The sequence below is a fragment of the Octopus sinensis genome, linkage group LG14 (assembly GCF_006345805.1).
Source record: "Octopus sinensis linkage group LG14, ASM634580v1, whole genome shotgun sequence".
Taxonomy (NCBI): Eukaryota; Metazoa; Mollusca; class Cephalopoda; order Octopoda; family Octopodidae; genus Octopus; species Octopus sinensis.
The window spans coordinates 62364149-62378537 of NC_043010.1; the positions used below are offsets into that span (position 1 = coordinate 62364149).

At 40.3% G+C, this 14389-nt stretch overlaps 1 protein-coding gene across 1 annotated transcript in view; it reads right to left on the reverse strand.

Annotated features, from left to right (window-relative positions):
* The window catches only part of LOC115218828 (zinc finger protein 250-like), a 13909-nt gene extending 4732 nt beyond the window's left edge, over positions 1–9177 (reverse strand). Inside the window, exon 1 of the mRNA XM_036509340.1 lies at positions 9162–9177. The gene's annotated coding sequence lies outside the window, so the exon portion shown is untranslated. The remainder of the gene's footprint in view (positions 1–9161) is intronic.
* Between the last annotated feature and the right edge of the window lie 5212 nt (positions 9178–14389).

The window sequence follows — 14389 nt, forward strand, 5'->3', positions numbered from 1 at the left end:
ACATCGATTGTCAAGCGATGATGGGGAGACAAACACAGACACACACATATATATGTATGTACATACGACAGGCTTCTTTCAGTTTCTGCCTACCAAATCCACTCATAAGTCTTTGGTCAGCCTGAGGCTACAGTAGAAGACACTTGCCCGAGGTGCCACTCAGTGGGACTGAACTCAGAACCTTGTGGTTGGTAAGCAAGCTTCTTACCACACAGCCATGCCTGTACCAATATTCAAAATATTTAAAAAAAAGAAACCCTGAAAAATTATTCTGTGTTGATTTTTATACAATGGAAGTTCACACACAGTGTGTGTGTGTGTGTATCATCATCATCACTGAATGTCCGTTTTCCATGCTGGCATGGGTTGGACGGTTTGACAAGAGCTGCCTGGGCTCCATGTCTGTTTTGGCCTGGTTTCTATAGCCAGATGATCTCCCTAACAAGCAAACAGTTTACAGAGTGTACATTTTATGTGGCACCAACATTGGTACATCTTATGTGGCCTTAGCACTATTTGACCGTCAGAGTTGGAAGGGAGTCAGATAAATGGCAGCTGCTTATGTTGTGAGTTCAAATGGATCGGTGGATTAACAGAATCAGTAGAGTGCTGGACAAAAGGCTTTGTAGTCAAATTTACCCTTCGTCCCTCCAGGGCCAATAAAACAAAGTACCAGTGAGATGCCAGGGATGTTAGTAACAATTACATATTTTACTTGCTGGGTCTGAGGAAAGGGACAATACTTAGGACCCTTGCAGGCCCTTCAAGACTGGTGAGCATGATGCTGTTAAGCATCTGTTAAACTGCTGCAGACCTTCACTGACCATCTAAGACCAATGGGTTTAACGCCATTAAGGTTCTGTTACATGTGAACAACTGCAGGAAAGGATAAGAGCAAGAAGATTCCAGAAGGTGGTGAGCTGGCAGAAACGTTAGCACACCGGGAGAAATGCTTAGTGGAATTTCATCTGCCGTTATGTTCTGAGTTCAAATTCTGCCAAGGTCGACTTTGCCTTTCATCCTTTCGGAGTCGATAAATTAAGCACCAGTTACGCACTGGGGTCAATGTAATCGACTTAATCCCTTTGTCTGTCTGTCCTTGTTTGTCCCCTCTATGTTTAGCCCCTTGTGAGAAATAAAGAAATAAGAAGATTCCAGAAGGTTGATGTTGTGGGGAGAAAGGATTGTATGTAGTGGGTCAGATGGAGGTGGGGTTGACTGCCCAAGTGATGGGGGTGCAACACCAGCCAGTTTTTACATTGTGAAAGTGAAATAATTTTGGGTGTAATTTCTCCCACCCATCACTCCTGTTACAACCAGAAAAATCTTCCAACTTTTAATTTATGAACAAGCATCATCAACATTATCATCATCACCATCGGTTTAAAGACTACTTTTTCATGCTTGCATAGGTCAGAGAGGAGAGATGTGTTGAGGCACAGTTTTACTACAGCCAGCTGCCCTTCCTGACCCCAATCCCCCACCCATTTGCAAACAAGGTAATAATCTCCCATCTGTTGACCAACAGCATGGAAATGCAAACATGAGGAAATGGAAACAAACAATCCAGGACAAATGGACCTTTTGTTTACAACCGACAAACACAACTGAAGACGGAACTACAAACTCATTCACATAAACACACATCTATACACGTACACACACTTTCTTTCACTTGTTTCAGTCATTTGAGTACGGCCTAGCATACTTATTTGATGGGTCTCTTTTGCCCAACTGCTAAGTTACAGGGATGTGAACACACCAACACTGACTGTCAAGCAGTGTGGGGGACAAACACACAAACACATACAAATACACAAAGAGCTTCTTTCAGTTTCCGTCTACCAAATCATTCACAAGGCTTTGTTCTTACACACTTGTCTTTTGTTTTTAAAGACAGCCAGTTATGATATGTGCGAGATTTGGCTGCTGTTTCTAGCAAGATGTTTTATTCACCATTTTGCTTTTGTTGGCCAAAACTAGTTTCTTTCAATTCTATTTCTGTTTTTTTTTTATTCTCAATCAATAGTTGGTTCAAACCCAACAATCAACCTTCGAAAGGTTCTGTGAGCTTAAATTCACAGCTTCATCCACCATAATACTTTTAACATCCGCTTTTCTATGCTTCTATGCTAATCAAGGCAGGGTCTCAATGGCCCCTTGCCCTTCCTGTTGCCAGCTCCTCACTGTTTCCAAGCAACTTTATATTTCTCCCATAATCCTTTCAACACAAACAGTTCTAAGTCCAGATGTTTTCCACAAAAAAAAAACTGCAGACAAATGGTATCGTCTTGGTATAAATCAGTGGTTCCCAAACTTTTTGGGGCTGCCACCCCCTTGACACCCAGACCACATTCCTCGTGTCCCACCCCCAACTAACCACACACAAACACTTTCTGAAGCAAATTCAAAGCAGTTATATTTCACAAATAAATCATCATCATTGTTCGACTGTGGTCGAGACAATGGAATTTACCATGCTACGCCAGACTTCACGGTCCATCATGGCATTACGGAGGTCCCGTTGCTGGATGCCTGTATCCCTGGAGATTATATCAGGGTAGGAGAGTGTGCGCCCTCTGGTATTGCGAGTAGATGGCTTCCAGAGGAGAAGAGTAGAAATTACCTCTTTTTCAGCTCTACAACAATGTCCAGCAAACTGGACTCTTCTACCTTTCACAAGAGATGACACAGGTGGTAGTTTCCCATATATTTGCATTTTGGTTGGATGGCGCTTCCACGAGAGATTTTGAGCTCTCATAAGGAGGCGAGTGTAGGAAGCTAACAAATCCATTATTTTGTTGTTTTTACATGAATCGCTACCCCATTAGCACCCCACTTTTTATATGAATCACTACCCTATTATTGCCTCACTTTTCAATGGCCCCTTGGAAACTTCCACCACTCCCAGGGGATTGATACTGCCCACTTTGAGAACCACGGGTATACATGGTGACTTTGTTTACAATCAACGAGTAAATGTGAAGATAATGAGATGCAAATACACACACACACACACACTCACGTACCTCTCCCTCACAACAGGCTTCTTTACAATATATGTCTATCAACTTCATTCTTGGTCAAGCGAGAGCTTTAATAGAAGCCATTTATCCAAGGTGCCACACACTGAGATTGAACTTAAAACAACACAGATGCAAAACAAACCTAATCACACAGCCATGACTGAAGATTAACACCTGGCGCTCCGCCGGTTACGACAATGAGGGTTCTGGTTGATCCAATCAATCGAACAGTCTACTCATAATATTTATGTGCAAGTGGCTGAGAGCTCCACAGACACATGTACCTTCCAAGTAGTTCTCAAGCAAGTTTAACTTGATACAGAATGTGACAAGGCTGTCCCCTTTGAATCACAGGTACAACTCAGCTTTGCCAGCCGAGTGGACTGAGGCAATGAGAAATAAAGTATCTTGCTCAAGGATAGAATGCAGTGCCAGGAATTGAACTCACAACCTCACAATCATGAGCCCAAACCCCTAACCACTAAGCTATGCACTTTCGCAACTGGAGATTAAAACACGTGGACATCCTCCTCCTCATCATGTTTACATCTCCTTCATCAGCTGGTGTGGGTTGGATAGGTCTGTTTTAACATGAAAGAAATAGCAGTCACATTTGCCTCCAGCCACATTCTAGGTTATACAGTTCTATGTTTAAGAGATGAGCAATTATGTACATTATTGACATTTGACGGATATTTGTCATCATTTTGTTTGTTGTTAACATAATGTTTCGGCTGATATCCTCGCCAGCCTTCATCAGGTGTCTTGGGGGAAATTTCAAACCTGGGTTCTCATTCCTAAGATATTTTTCGATCTTATAATTATTATTACTATTATTCAGGTGACTGCCTGGAATCAAACTCGGAATCTTGGGGTTAGTAGCCTGAGCTCTTAACCACTATGCCATATAATAATAATATGCCCGTAATAATAATAATAACTTTCAAAAATACTTTAGGAATGAGAACCCAGGTTCGAAATTTCCCCAAGACACCTGATGAAGGCTGGAGGGTGTATCAGCCAAAACATTGTGTTGACAACAAACAAGATGAGGACAAATATCCGTCAAATGTAAATAATGTGCATATTCTAGGTTGTTGTGACCTGGAGAAGCCTTCAGCTGAAAACATGAAGGGACGGTCATCTGTTGAATAACCTTACATCATAGGCCTGCTTGGTCAGTGCTGGCCAAGCGCTAAACAACAACAACAATTCTTCCTACTGTAGGCACAAGGCCTGAAATTCAAGGGGAGGGGGTAAGTCGATTACACCAACCCCAGTACTCGACCGGTACTTTTTTCATCAACCCCGAAAGGAAGAAAGGCAAAGTCGACCTCGGTGCAATTTGAACTCAGAATGTAAGAACAGACGAAATGCCACTAAGCATTTTACCTGGCATATTAACAATTCTGCCAGTTTGCCACCATAACAGTAATAATATAATAATAATAATAATAATTCCCTGTATTTATTTACTTCTGTGTGAGTCTGAGGTGGTCAGGTCAACCCTCCTCCCTCCACCACAGAAGCTGACCAATGATACAACAGCAGTGACACAGATATGTAACAAGTCAAGAAAGGTCAACTCTCTCTCTCTCTCTCTCTCTCTCTCTCTCTCATTCAACTGCATGAAATGATGCTGGTGGCGAGAGAGCTCTGGCTAAACAAAGTTTATGACTCAACTTCAGTGCTTTTATATACTAATGTAACTACAAAGACGTGTGCGTACGTGTCCAGGGTCAAATTTAAACCCTTTTGTTACCATGGTGCTGTTGAAATGCAATGACTTCGTTTCAATTTATTTTACAATTAATAAAGAATTCAGTAAAATAATCTGGTCTTTTGAACATAAATAAACATGAAATTTCAATGAGATCACTTTAACCCTTCTGTTACCATATCTCTGTTTAAATGCAGTCTTTGTTAGAATTAATTTTGAATATAGTGAAGAATTTATTCCAATAACCATGTCATTATAAAGTTGGTGTTTAGAACACAAATTAGAATGAAATTTTGATGGAAAGCTTTTGTTTAAATCCAGGAAGCTTGTATTACAGAAGCTGGAGCAATGCCAAGTGGGTTGGCATCAAAAGAGTTAGAGAAGGTTATGAGTGAACAAAGTCCCTTGGAGAGGGCCCATGATTTTGTGTTCCTACAGAGAGAGAGAAGGAAGGAAAGGGAGAAAAAGGAAGATGAGGAGAGAGTGAAATAGAAGCTGCTCTCTCTCTCTCTCTCTGTAGAACAAATGAAGTAGACACATCTGAAGAGCTGGCAACAACCAGGTGAAACTAGTCAAGTACCAAATACCACGGGAAAGGTATTGTGGAAAAAAGCTCTCAGTGTTACCCAGTGAAATGATGTGGGATTGGGAGGTTGTGGAGCAAACTTCTTAACCAGACAGCTATGTCTACAACAATATAATAATAATAATAAAAATGGCTTCAAATTTTGGAGCAAGGGGAAGGGGACCAGTTGATTACATTGACCCCAGTATGCAACTGGTACTTAATTTATCAACCCCAAAAGGATGAAAGGCAAAGTCGACCTCGACAGAATTTGAACACAGAACATAAAGATGAATGAAATACTGTTGAACATTTTGCCCAGTGTGCTAACGATTCTGCCAGCTTGCCACCATAATAGTAATAACAACAACAACAACAATAATAATAAATGATGGTTTCAAAATTTGGCACATGGCCAGCAATTTTTGGGGAAAGAGTAAGTCAGTTACATCGACCCCAGTGTTCAACTGTTAGTTATTTTATCGACCCCTGAAAGGATGAAGAGCAAAGACAACCTCAACAGCATTTAGAACATATCATAACAACAACAATAATAATAATAATAATAATTCTTTCTACTATAGGCACAAGGCCTGAAATTTGTGGGGAGGGAGTTACTTGATTACATTGACCCCCAGGGTTTCACTGGTACTTAATTTATCAATCTTGAAAGTATGGAAGGCAAAGTTGACCTCAGCAGAATTTGAACTCAGATGAACTCGGATGGATGAAAATACCGCTAAGCATTCTGCCTGCCAGATTGTTGCAATAATAATAATAATCCTTTGTACTAAAGGCACAAGGCCTGACAATTTGGGAATGGGACTAGTTGATTTCATCGGCCCATGTTTCACTGGTATTTAATTTATGGACCCCGAAAGGATGAAAGGCAAAGTCGGCTTCAACAGAATTTGAACTCAGAACGTAAAGACAGATGAAATAGTGCTAAGCATTTTGAACAACATGCTAATTATTCTGCTAGCTCACCACCTTAATAATAATAATAATAATAATAATAATAATAATCCTTTCTACTGTAGGCACAAGGCCGGAAATTTTGTGGGGAGGGATAAGTTGATTACATTGATCCCAGTACGTAACTGGTACTTAATTGAGCCTGAAAGGATGAAAGAAAAAGCTGACTGCATGAAATTTGAACTCAGAATGTCAAAACATGTGAAATACCACAAGGCATTTTGCTCAGTAAGCTAAAGATTTTGCCAGCTCACTACCTTCAATAATAATAATAATAATAATAATAATAATAATAATAATAATAATGATGATGAGGATTTCAAATTTTGGCACAAGGCCAGCAGTTCTGGGAAGTAAGTCAATTGGATCAACCCCTAGTGTTAAACTGGTACTTATTTTATTGACCCTAAAACAGAATGAAAGGAAAAGTCAATCTCGGCAGAATTTGAACTCAAAACGTAGCAACAGATGAAATACTAAGCATTTTGCCTGGTGTGCTAACGACTCTGCCAGCTCACTGCCTTAATAATGATGATAATAATAACAAAATAATAATAATAATAATAATAATAATGATAATCCTTTCTACTATAGGCACAAGGCCTGAAAATTTTGGGGAGGGGGCCGGTCGATTAGATTGACCCAGTATGCAACTGGTACTTAATTTATCAACCCCAAAAGGATGAAAGGCAAAGTTGACCTTGGCGGAATTCGAACTCAGAACGTAAAACAGACGAAATACCGCCAAGCATTTTGCCCGGTGTGCTAATTTTTCTGCCAGCTCGCCACCTGGTTAAAAATTTTAGCACACAGCCAGCAAGTTTGGATGAGGGAATAAGTTGATTATATCGACACCAGCACTCAACTGGTACTTATAGATCTTTGTAATTTAGTGAAACACTAAGTGGATTGCATAAAAGTTACAAAGAGAGAGAGAGACCGGGGGTGGAGCTGTAGCTGCTAATGAACCTTTGTGAAGCAGAACAAGATAGCCACAGGGAAATTTGAATCCTGAATAAATACTACATGGCATTCTTAGGGTTCCTCCAATTCACTGCCCCAAATTGGTCCCTTTTTTTATTGGCTCTGGCAAAGGATGAAAGACAAAGTCGACCTTCGTGGGATTTGAACTCAAAGCACTAACAACTGGATCAAATGCACCACCTGTAGAAGACTTGCATATTTAAAATCACAAATATGGGAGACTCACATGTTTAAAATCAAAAGTATGGAATACTTGCACACATCAAAACACTCATTGCTTAAAGCAGTTAGCATCTTTATGTTATTCAATTCCAACAGAATTTTCTATCTTCTATGTCAACAAGTTTACATTTGTATGTATATGTGTGTGTGTGTGTGTATATATATATATATATATATATTATATATATATATATATATATATATATATATATATATCCACATATAGGTGCAGGAGTGGCTGTGTGGTAAGTAGCTTGCTTACCAACCACATGGTTCCGGGTTCAGTCCCACTGTGTGGCACCTTCGGCAAGTGTCTTCTACTGTAGCCTCGGGCCGACCAAAGCCTTGTGAGTGGATTTGGTAGACGGAAACTGAAAGAAGCATGTCATGTATGTGTGTATGTATATATATATACATATATGTATGTGTGTGTCTGTGTTTGTCCCCTCTAACATGGCTTGACAACTGATGATGGTATGTTTACGTCCCTGTAACATAGCGGTTCGGCAAAAGAGACCAATAGAATAAGTACCAGGTTTACAAAGAATAAGTCCTGGGGTTGGTTTGCTCGACTAAAGGCAGTGCTCCAGCATGGCCACAGTCAAATGACTGAAACAAGTAAAAGAGTAAAGAGTATACACATTTATATATATATATGTAAATACATCATCTGCATCCTCATTTAACGCCTGCTTCCCAGGCTGGCATGGGTTGGATGATTTGACAGTCAGAAGACTGTAACAAGCTCTATTGCCTGCTGTGGCATGGTTTCTACAGCTGGACGCTCTTACACACACACACACACACACAAATCACCAACAACATCATTTAATGTCCTTATATTTTCGAACAAGGGAATCTAGCACCCCAATTCAGCTCAAAACAACATCGTGATTTCTGGGTTATTTCTCTTCAGAAAAATTATTTGGCTAGAGGTGGCGCTGCCAAATTCCCGTTTGAAATATATTGTTTTTGAGCTAGATTCCCTTGTTCGAAAATATAAGGACAAAGATCGTGTCGTATAGCCAGCTGGAGACGATGTCTCCTAGGGCTAAATTACAGCAACATTCGTCCTAAACCAGGACTGCCATGTTATGTTGGCAAACAATCTTTACTCCAAAGTACTGTTGCTGAATATCTCTTGTTGTGAGATTTTAAAAAAACTAGTAATTTTCTAACATCATTTAGCATCCAACTTCCTTGATAAAATGGGTTGAATAACCTCGCAGCATCTAACACACCCGAAGACTGCATCATTTGCAGTGTCTGCTTTGGCATAGATTCTGCTGCTGGATGCCTTTCAGGACATCAACCACTTCACAGTGTTTACTGAGAGCATTTGTTTTTTGTTTTTGTGGATCTCATGAAGTTGCCATGCAGCTTGCAAAACTAAACATTCCTTTCAATTACTGAAGAAAGGAAAGGGATTTGATGTTGTAGGACAAGTGTTCAACCCTTTAGCATTTAAACTGGCAACATTCGGCCCTAATGTTTTATTTGATTTATGTTCAAACTGACCAAATCTATTATTTACATTTGACGGATATTTGTCCTCATCTTGTTTGTTGTTAACACAACGTTTCGGCTGATATACCCTCCAGCCTTCATCAGGTGTCTTGGGGAAATTTCGAACCTGGGTTCTCATTCTTAAGGTATTTTATTGATGTTATTATTATTGTTATTATAGCATTGAAAAATACCTTAGGAATGAGAACCCAGGTTCGAAATTTCCCCAAGACACCTGATGAAGGCTGGAGGGTATATCAGCCGAAATGTTGTGTTAACAACAAACAAGATGAGGACAAATGTCCGTCAAATGTAAATAATGTAAATAATTCCTTATCTCTTAAATATAGAACTGTATGACCAGATCCAGTCCCTTACACCTATCCTACAATGTCATTCTAAAAACATATAATATATAATAACAGCTTTAAAATCTCAAAGCAATGAGGTAATGCACGATCAAGTCAAAACGGCATGAATAAATCAGGATACATTTGACAGAGATATCTGAATGATAAAGGGTTAAAGTGTGAGTGAAGGGGCCAGAACAGAAGGGGTTTCTTGCTGTAGATGGGTTACATGGCTATTCACATTATAAAAGATAGGGTAGAAGCAGCCAGGGTGGAGCAGGATAGACATACATATAGAGGGGACACGGTGTCAAGGTGGACCCTTAAAGTACAAGGTGAATAGAAATCAATGGAGCAAATGGAGGGAGAGAGTGTGGGGATTGGGGGTAGTTGAGGGGGTGACTATAATGAATGAAGAATGAGTGTTGAAGGATAGATTTTTCTATTACCCACAAGGGGTCAATGAGTGTTGAAGGATGATAAGTAAACACTGGAGGAAAGGTAGGGAAGAGAAGAGATCAGCTGTAGGGACTGAGCAGGGCTGGGGAGTAGATGTGGTGAATGGTGAGAAAGGGGTGGGGTACAAGTCATCAATGGTACATGTAAGGTGGGAGAGATACATCGTGTATGGTGACAATTTGGTGCGGCTCTGGAGGGTGATCAATGTGAAATATGGGTGGAGAGAACAGTATTAAGAATGCAGGGATACACACACACAGTCATACACATATACATATACAAACATATATTTACACAGACACACTCACATGCACATATATGTGTGTGTGTGTGTCGAGGCGCAATGGTCCAGTGGTTAGGACAGTGGACTCATGGTTTTGATTCCCAGACCGGATGTTGTGAGTGTTTATTGAGCGAAAACACCTAAAAGCTCCACGAGGCTCCGGTAGGAGGGGGGGGGCGAACCCTGCTGTACTCTTTCACCACAACTTTCTCTCACTCTTTCTTCCTGTTTTTGTTGTATCTGTATTTCAAAGGGGCCAGCCTTGTCACACTCTGGGTCATGCCGAATCTCCCCGAGAACTACGTTAAGAGTACATGTGTCTGTGGAGTGCTCAGCCACATGCAAATTAATTTCACGAGCAGGCTGTTCCGTTGACCGGATCAACTGGAACCCTCGTCGTCGTCAACGACGGAGTACCACGAATATATATGACAACACACAAATTATATATATATATATATATATATATATATATATATATATAATATATATATATATATATATATATACTAAAAATACTAAAAATTCTATTTCTACCGAAAATTCTGTATTCCAAAGATCTGTGTATGTATGAAAGTTTCACGAATGTCACAGTCACAAGTAACGAAAACTTATTTGGGGAAAAGCTGAAAGCGACCGACAGGGAATGGTCGACTAGGTTCCTAAGTGTACCAAGTTCTGTAAAACTGTCAGACAGCTGTACAAAGAACATACACACACCATATATACAGACACATACATGTTCGTGGGTTGGAAGAGAAACAAGATTATCCTCTGAAATCAATAAGATCGCCGCCAGACTATTATTATTACAGAAGAGGCTGTCTGTGATTAAACATGGTAACTCTGGTCCTGCAAGTTTTATCTCGCTGGTGTTTCGGCTTTCTTTAAATTAAAAGCAATACATTTTAAAGATAAAGGCGACAGAAAAAGAGGATCGAGAGAGAGAGGAAACAGTGAGAAATTATAGAAAAAGATTAATTTTTTAAAAAATCTCACATTTCCTTGAAGTCTGTGGAGAAATATTCTGAGAGGAAGAAGTGCAAAGGTGAAAGAATTTCCATCAATATTTATTAAGTTATCTCCCCCTGAATGAAGAGCTGCCTTACATACACACCCACACACATAAACACACACACACACACACGCGACTATCAACACATTCATAGACGTACACACCCACACATACACATAAACACACGCACTCACACACCATTATCAACACATTCATACACGTACACACCCACGCATGCACACGATTATTAACACATTCATACACGTACACACACGCGCGCGTGCATATATACTAATAAACACACACACACACGTACACTGATTGATACACACACTTATTAGCACGCATATATACTTACTAATACAGACATACTTATTAACGTACACACACCCTTATTAATACCCATTTCTTAACTACCCACAAGGGGCTAAACACAGAAGGGGAACGCTTATTAATACAGAAACCTTTATTAGCAAGCATACACATATATACTTGTTAACGCAAACACATACTTATTAATACACACACACACACTTATTAATACACACACACACACTTATTAATACACACACACACACGTACTTACAGACGGTTACGCGTTTATTATTTTGCCCGAAATAAACCATGGTCGAGCTGTTATGTTCAAAAGCATCCAGCTGTGGCCATCCAACCCAGTTTCGAAGACTGCATTATTCGCTGTCCTTCAGTTTTAAGACGGCGGTGTGTGATGTGAGGAAGATTTGACTGTTATCCCTAGTGTGTTGTCAGATCCACGCGTATGCGCTCATGGTGTGTTCAGCTCTGATCGAGCGAACCAAGGGCTAAAGGAATTCCAAACACGACCACGACCTCGTCTTCTTGTATAGCTAAAAGTACATTGCTAACGTTTCCTTTCTTTTTCAAGACGGTAGTGGAGCGGACCATAAAGTTCTGTGTCAGTAACTGTGACTGCATGTGTGTGTGTGTGTCAAGTGGTTAAAGTTACCCACGAAACCATGGCTCTATGGTTCAATATTCGTTTAAACTATTTCGTAATATTTTACAAGAAATTCCCGGCGCCAGTCAACTGTTTACGAAGTCACTGCTATCATAATAGGTACTGACTTAACACCAAAAGCTCTCGATTTCAAATATAGGCCCAGTGCGACAAATTCGGCGGAGTTTTGGAATACCACATGGAACTCGTGATGAGAATGTGGCAGGAAAGAATCGAAAGACGGATCCTTGCAGCCGAGCCAACTGGCAAGAAAGAGATCTAGGGGCAGACCAACAAAGAGATGTTCATAGTCTCAGTTTAGTATGCGTGGGGAAATGCTGAACGGCATTCCGTCCATCTTTACATTCTGAGTTCGAATTCCGACGAGGTCGACTTTACTCTTCATCCTTTCGGGGTCGATAAAATAAGTAACAGTTGAGCACTGAGGTCGATGGAATCGACTTACCCCGTCCCCCGAAATTGCTAGCCTCGTGCCCAAAACTTGGAACCAGTATTCATAATCTGAAATGGTCACATTTAAGAATTCATCTTCTGATAGGAACTAGTGGAGGAGGTCAGCTGAAGATTTGCTCTCCCGGCCGTCCCAGGAATAGTGGGGGTGAGTAAACATGGATGGACCACAAGAGAAAGGAAAAGGACACGGAATTATGGAAGAAGGGATGTGCAAAATAACTTAATTTTTTTTTGGGGGGGGGGGGAGTTCTTTCAGAATCATAATTGCCGTTGTATGAAAGGCAGAAATACTTAAAGAAAAAAAGAAAGGGGAAAGAAAAAAGCAGAGGATTGCAGTAAAAGTGTAAAATATCGAAATATTTTATAACAAATTCTGCCCTTTCCTCCACATGAGATGGTAGAATGATAATTATTCAAAACTTCCCCACAAATTATTTTATTTTAGGGAGTTGGATTGAGAGAGTTGGTTATATCAACCCTGAAATGATGCCAGGTTATATTACTGGCTTTTTAGCCATTCGATAAATAGAGAATGATAAAGTGTTGGAGTCGATATGTTGTTCATCCAAAAGCCGTGGAAAGTACTGCCTTAGCATGGCCGCAGTCCAATGACTGCGTACAAAGGCCATCATTGAAATATTAATTTCTAACATGTTGGAGAGAAGCACAGGGAAGATAAAATTAGCCCCGGTGGGGTTTGATTTCAGAACGGCACGAAATTGTATCAGTGATTAGACTGCACCCATACCGGGGCACCGCCTTGAAGGGTTTTTGTCGAACAAATCGACTCCTGTAGTTATTTTAAAAACCTGATACTTATTCTGTCAGTCTCTCTTGCTGAACCGCTAAGTTATGGCACGTAAACAAACCAGCACTGGTTGTCAAGCAGTGGTGGGGGACAAACACACAGGTATTACATACGACGGGCTTCTTTCAGTTTTCGTCAACCAAATCCACCCCCAAGACTTTGGTCGGTCCGGGGGACTATAGTAAGAGGCACTTGCCCAAGGTGCCATGCAGTTGGACTGAACCCGGAACCATGTGGTTTGGAAACAAACTTCTTACCTGGTCAGATTAGTGTGAAAAAGTTCAAATTGGAGAGAGTTCAGGGCTCCGCTCCCAGTTGGTGGGATCTTACCATCTTTATAGGTTATGGAACTGTAATGCAGTCGGCCCCACAGAATGCCTCCCTACATTCCTATCAGTACCTAAACTGCCAAATATCATTGTTTTGCGATCAAATCCTAACGGAATACGGTCTCGCCATCACAAAATACTACAATGCGATATTTATTCATCAATATGTTTAAAGTTTAATTTGTTTAAAGGGCGGTGTAAAGGGCTTTTTAGGAATATTACACTAATCCTAGTAATTGACTGGTGACTTAAGTTACCCACCTCGAAAGGACGAAAAGCAAAGTTGACCTCAGTGGAATTTGAACACAAAACAAAAGGGCCCCGTGTGAATACCACAAGGCTTTTTATCAGACAATTGTAACAATTTTGACATGTTCTGTGACTACTAAATATACGATCAGTTGTGAAAAGAAGTTCACAAAGGTAAGTTTAATGAATATACGTTCAACTTCACAGAGTAGACACCGTACTAGGTTATCCAGAGGGCCTTACTTTCTTTCTCTGCAGGACGAAGCTGACAATAAGCTCCTCACTAGTCTGGACTGGTTATTCATACAAGGAATGTCTACTAATATTCGTCCTACACCGACAGCCAAGCCGCTTTCAGCTTAGGAAGAAATGCAACGAGTAACAGGCGCCGATTTTTTTCGTTTGTAATTCGGTAGATACACCATGAAAGTGTATAATCTTCACAAAC